Source organism: Falco rusticolus, chromosome 7, assembly GCF_015220075.1.
Source record: "Falco rusticolus isolate bFalRus1 chromosome 7, bFalRus1.pri, whole genome shotgun sequence".
NCBI lineage: Eukaryota > Metazoa > Chordata > Aves > Falconiformes > Falconidae > Falco > Falco rusticolus.
Genome location: NC_051193.1, coordinates 52353752 through 52360656, shown reverse-complemented (window position 1 = coordinate 52360656; position 6905 = coordinate 52353752).

Here is a 6905-nt window from a genome sequence, read left to right as displayed (position 1 = left end):
CTGACAGGTCTTGACAAAAACTGATCTAGCCAAATATGTTCTGTTTCTATGCTCATTCACACAGCTGTTTATAATCTCAGCAAGAACCTCCTGTCCACAGCAGCAGCTTGGATGTAACTATTTCTCTCCAAAGCATTTTGTGCATGTGTTGAGATAGTGCTGTCTCCTGTGTTTAGTGCATCTGTTCAGGGTGGTGAGAGCTCCTTGCATGGCTCAGAAACTCCTTTTCAACTATCAGGAATACAGCATGTTCATCTCACTTCTTTGTTCTGCTTTGGGTTTTCTCCATTTGTTCTGATAGAGGAACTCCTGATAAAGCTGTCCTTGTTTAATGGAACCAATGGGCTGACCACAGGGCTGCTGTCTTTTATGTTTGTTGAGACAAGAAAATGATGTTGAGACAAGATTTGGACTACAAGCCCTCTAAATTTAAGGAGTCAGTGTTATCATTGAAGAATTTTGTAGGGTTGTTGTCCAAATCGGTTGTTCAGAAATAGAAATTTGCAAGGAAAACTTCCTTCATAAGTACTTTTTTAACTAAGATTCTTTGCTTTCAAGATATTCTTAAGTTGCATCATTTTAAGTTGACCTGAAAGGAGGAGGGGAAGCAATATATTTATTGTGCAGAAATAGATTATTTTTATATAATTACGATTTAAAATTTTCTGCTAGTCTATAGATAAAACTTTCTTGTATGTCTTCAGTGCTAATTGTTACATTCAGTAAAAATCTGTTCTTTTACCAGACTAACCACTATTGAAGCTTCTTTCTCCTTTTTGGCATGCCTGCTTTTTCTCTTTTTTTTTCCCTGTGTCTCACCCTGTCCTTATGAGTCCATGGTTCCTTACAGTAACACCTGGACCTCATCCTCTGAGTTTCCCTTTCCAGTGCCTTCCCTGATCTATCTGTAAGAGATCAGCTGGGGAAGAGCCCGTGCTGGCAGCAATACCATACTCCTAAGCAAAGCAATAGCAAGTTTGCTCAGGTATACTTGAATTGTTGTTCTGAGGTTCTCAGTGGGTTCAGGTGCTGTCCTTGGCCTGGTTGTGTTGGTCAGTCATGATGGCTACAGATCTGCATTTTTTAAAATAAAAACTTAGATTTTGCTCAACCAGAGCACTCATCTAGGCTGCCCCAAGTATGTTACCTATATTAGGACCTTCCTGCACTAAACCATGCACATCCACTTTGTCTGCAGAGGAGAGAATTGCCGTGCCTCTCTGTGTGGGCTGGCTTTCACAACATGGGACTTTTCTTTTTGTCGCTTGTCGCTTTATGTTGTTAAGTTTGCCCAAGGTACATTGCCTGAGATGGGGGAGAGAAATTTTCCCTTTTATGTGGTGCTCGATGCCACCTGCCTAAGTCTGGTTCTTGAGGCTAGTGGGAAGCATGTTCCAGCTGCTGAGGTCCCCAAACCTGTCTTGGTTTATGAATTCACTTCAGAACTTGCCCCCATCCTTTTTGTTTCAGGTGTTTTGCCCATGTGAAACAGATGTGCTTTTCTAAGAATACAACTGGGTACATGTTTCGAGCCACTCCTCTGGAGTGGGAGTACCAGCATCCGCTGTGGTAGGTTATCTTGCCTTCCCCTATGGACTAAAAACTGATTTCTGCCTTCCCAAACACTACAGTTTACATTATTCTTGGATTTGCAGTAACTTAGATGTTACTGCAATGTATAGGAATTACCAGCCAAGCAGCATTTTTGATAGTCTGGCAGTTGGAAGGCGCAGTAAGTCCTGCGTTTCTGAGCAGACCATACATGACATGTTAATTATGCTGCTGATAGACTTGACATTTGGAGTGCCTTGGTTTCCCTCTTCTGACAGTTCTTTAAGGTCCCAGCTGTCACATCGATGACTGACAGGACTGAAGACAACATATCCCTGAGGCCTTCTGGCATTTTTCTGTTTGCTATTTGCTAACTGCAGGCATGGGAAGCTGTCTTCCTGTTGCATTTCTATTCCTCTGGTTCCCTGTGGAGTATCTGAACTCCACACTATCTGTAATGTGGTTTTGGTGGGGTTTTTTTAGGTGAAGGCGATGTCGTTAGTGTTGTGAAGTACCTCGTTGCCTTGGCCCTGTGCCTAAATGCCTTTGAGGAACTGGCCCTTTTGCTTGTGCAGAGGGACCCTCTGTAATAAGGAGTCACCAGCAGCCCTGGCCAGCGTGCAATGTTCTGTACTGATTTAGAGGCACCTCCAGTCTGAACCAGTAGGTCAGTTCCTATCACTGTTCCTTGATCTCCTTCCTTCAGGCCTCCACAGTAGTCCAGAAATAAATTGCCTCCTTCATTCTCACATTCTGACACAAACTGTCATCCCCTTGATATTCTTTGGGAATAAGGGCTATTTTAAAGCCCTTTCTGTCATTTTTATGTAGTTTTGTGTTTAGTGTTATTGGCATAAGAGCTTTTCCCCAACCTCAGGGGTACATTGTTTTGGGGAAAGGGAGAGGCAGTCTGAGCTAAGTGCAGAGATGTATCCAGCTTTCTCTTCAAGTTATTAAGGGAGCCACAGTGTGCCCCCTCATATTAGCCCCACATCGAGAGAGTTTTGTTAAATGCTTTTACAGGTAGAGAGGGCAATGCGAGAGAGCCAACATGGTTAAGCTTAGCAAGGGGGAAAAAAACCCACAAAAAAGCCAAAACAAACATGCATGGAACATAATTTTCCATATTGAAAACAGATTCCTCCATCACTGTGAATTCCACCATGAAGAGCAGGCAGCTGTGGCAAGGATTTTCTGCGCCAAGGTTAGTGCTGCATCCTCTCTTCCCATTGAACTATCACGGTGCTTGTTTCTGCCTTGAACTAGCCAGCATGATACTTCTTGGGGTCTCAGTGGTGTTGGTCGCCAGGAAACAGAGCAAAACCATCTTTCTTTTATTATTCTTCTTTGCAAGCTTTTGGATAAAGTAGTTTCTGAGATGGGAGGAGTAAAGAGAACTGGAAAAAAAAAGGATGGAAGCTTTTACTGTAGAATAGAGATGTGATCTTCAGATAAGAAACCATTTTATTGTACAGGAAAGATGCCAACTTCAGCTATAGATGATATAAAATATGGCTTCTATCTTTCTTTGCTTAAAAAATGGAAAGACTGTGCAGTGGTTAAGGAGCAAAAAAGAGAAGACATTTATATATCTCAGCACAAATGTGACAAATCTGGGAAAAAGGTACTAGACAGCTGTCAGAAATACAGAGAAAGACGTAAGAAAAAAACTTCCTGTCCAAACTCTCTGCAAAAAACCTGCTGCTCTAAGAGCTTTGGAAAAAAATGCAAAAAACCTGCTTTGCATTGTAGTGTGCTCTGTGGGGATCTGACATGTATCTGTTTCACATGGATTCACAGCAAGTCCTTTCCAATTGATTGTCCTTTGAAAAATGCCAAACAGTACTTTGCATCTGCTGAGCTGTGCCAGTTGCTCTATCCTTTTTCCTCTGTGCCCCAACTCTGTCCAGGACTTCTAACCATAAATAAAAGCAGAGAGACTGACTGCCGGTGGCATGTGAAAATGAGAGTGGGACCCCCTTTCAATGTGCTGTGAATAAAAAAATATCATTATCCCTACTTGTCCAGCAAGGGCTATGGAGAACCCAAATCTGAGCTATGACCGTGTGTATATAGTCAGATTTTTGCTATTCAGGTAATGTTTTCCATATGTTTTAAAAGCATTACATCATCTTTTGTCTCTCTCTTGGTTCTGTGACATGGGTAGAGATACTAGATGTTGTTCAGCTGCGTGTCTCAAATCACTGTGCTGATGTCTTAAAGACCAGCTCTATTTTACAGATATTTTCCTCACACTAGAAGGGGAAGTCATGCCAAGCAGTAAAATTGGAACCTAAGAAATCCTTACAGAGCTCTGGAAAATATGACTGGACTGACCATCTCTTGACAAATCAGTTACGGGAGAGAAAACTGCCTTCAAGTGCATGTTCTGTGGCAACAGCCATAGGTGGTGCTGAATTAGGCTCTCAAGAACACACAAGTGCCTTTTTCTCCCTTTGTTTTGCAAATGGGTATTAGGACTCTTAATGCCACTGGGCTCTGGCCCCATTAACTCCATGTCCCCAGTTCTGCTCTACCATTTTCAAGTTTTCCAGTGTGTAGTGAAATACTGGAGGGTGCTCTTTCTACCAGCAGTGTGGGAGCCCTGCTGCAACATTGGACAAAGAAGCCACGAGGTGAGATAAATACAGGTAGATAGATGTAAGAACCAGAAAAAGTGGGTTATCTTTATTTCACTCAATTGGAATAATCACCAGTTAAAACCAGAAAGACTTCCTCCTTTAGTTGGATGTGTTTCACCACCAACTGTGGCTAGTCAGTGGGTTCATAGCAAAAGCTTATTTCTCCTGATGTGCTGCAGCAGGGGACAAGGAAGAGAAATTGCTGTCTCTAGCAGGTTTGCACCTGGGTGATAACCCCAACCATCTCTTAGCCTGCCTTGCCCTAACCTTGGAGAGAAAGGAGCTGAGGGAAGCCCAGACGGGTCCTTGTCCTCCTCGCTGCCTCTTTTGCTCAGGACCTGTCACTCTGGAAGGTGAGTCTTGTGCTCTGCAGGGGACACCAGCGTGGAAATGTGGCTTATGGGCAAATGCCAGAACTGAGTTTGTCTAGCTCGGGGGAAACAGAGGGACGAGGAGATAGATAAGGAAAATATTGTGGTGAAGAGGAGGGGGATTTTTGTGGTCCTATCTAGACTAGAAAGCAGGCAGGAGGTTATGGACGTAAATGTCAGCAAAGGAGGTTTGGGCTAATCATGAAGAAAAACTTCCTTATGGTACACATTGGTTCATGACACAGGTCACATTGCTTCCTTACAAGCACACGGGCTGGCTCACCAGCTGTAAACCATCTGGGCTGGCCACTGACAAACCTGGAGGTGATAAAACCTAAAATGTTTTAGCTAACTGTCCACGGGCGTCCTGCTCCCATGCGCACTACATGCCCTTCAGTCACTTGCTGCCAAGACTGACACGCAGCACTTCTCTCTGAACTGCTTTAATTAATGTGTGCCTGCTCTGGATTTTTATAGCTCTTAAAAAGTGGCTGTGAGTGGTATCTTATATCAGAGGGAAGTTTTATAGCACTGCTGTGAAGCTTGCCATTGCTACTGCTGAGGAGGTGACCTTGGCACGTGTTCCCTCCCCTTCGCTCCTCTCCCTATGTGTTAGCACCATGCTTTGCTCTTCCAGTCAAATACTTCAAAAAAGGGACACATGAGCCAAGTGAGGATTTTCTTGAAAAATTCAACTTAGTCGCTTTCCAAAAATCCCTGCTCCCTCGAGAAGAAATACAAGAGCAGACCTCCAGACCTAAAATAACTTCCTCTTGCTAAATGGGTGCTCATTTTTAAAAATCTCAGAACTTCATTTAGGAGAGAGGATGGAGTCAGTAACCTCACCAGCCTTATTTTTCTGTAAATCCCTGTGAGTGAGTTTGGGGAATTTTTTTGGTGTTTGTTTTTGGATTTTCCCCGGGAAGTTAAATGGAACTGCTGTACAAAGAAGCAAATGGTGCTGGAATCAAGATGGAAAACACATGCTGGTAAAACCAGTGTGGTTTTCTCACTTCTATCTTACAGAACTATACTTGCATCTTGAACAAAGGGTGAAGGTGAACAGGTGAAGCCTGGAAAACACAGTCAACTTGAAGGGGATTCCAAAAGCCACGGGGTGCTGTGTGTTAGGTACACTGCAATAAAATATCCAAATACCCCAAATAATCCATGATGGTGAGGATGGGTGTGTAGGAGTTGCTGTGCTGAACCAAAGCCAAAGTCTAGTTAGTTCAAGACAGTTTCTGTGACTTTAGTGTTCAGTAGTGAGAGCTTGGTTCTCCCTAGATAGTTTGTTTTTTGCACTTCGTATTTTCAGGATGAAAATTTCAGGGTGATTGATATTTCTTGTGGTAGTCTGAGAAGAGCTAGGCAGAGTTTTTCTAGCAAGTCTCCTGTCACCAAGACATGGCAGTGCCTGCCTTGCTGGGGGTGAGCTGTATCATCATCAGGATTTCATGTCACCTTCCCTTCTCTAAATACCCAACAGTGAGTAGACTCTCAATGAGTTGGCTGTCTGAAAAATGTCAGCTAAAGTGGCTGCATGTGTTTCTACCAACAAAAATTTCCAAACTGCATTTCGGGTTTGAGGAGTGGGGAGAAAGACCCTGATTGATATGACACTGCTTTGGTTTGCTTCAGAAAGGCTGCGCAGAGGGGCTGTTTGTTAGGTAACAACACATTTTATAGGGAAGAAATTCCAAGGCTTCACATGGATTGATCTTTGGAGTACTCTGTTCCCTAGATGGCTCTTCGTTTCTTCTAAGGATGGGAGATGCAGGGAGTGATGTTAAACACAGTAAGGGTGTCTGTGGAATGAAGTGCTGGTGTTCAGGCAGATTGGTGCTAAGCTGCACAAGCTATTTTGTATGTTTTAAGCCCAAAGACTTCAATGCTCTAGGTGTGCTGGTTTGATAAGGCAAAAAGAGCTTCCCCACCCTCCTTCCTGTATCTGTCGGTGGATTGTGGTGATAGTGACATAAAAAGGTGTTGGGAAACAGTGTCAGAGTCACATAACCTGACTTCCCAATTACGTGTGGCACAGGAGCAGAATGCTCCCTCTACATGTGTGCTAGCCTTGCTGCTCTGCAAATCTGACGTGGAGAAGACAAGGAATTCAAGCTGCTTTTGCGGTCCTCATTGCTTCTGCTGAAACCATGCCTGCCCATCAACAGCTGCACTGTGCAAACAGAACCCTTGTAAGGTAACTTGATGAGCCAGCTGGGGAGATGGACAATAGTGGTAAGGAGAAAGATGAGCAGATATCATCTGTTGAGGCTTAAGGAACACCATGGATGTGTCTTCAGCAGTGAAGTACTTAAATGTCAGCGGTCCTTACTAG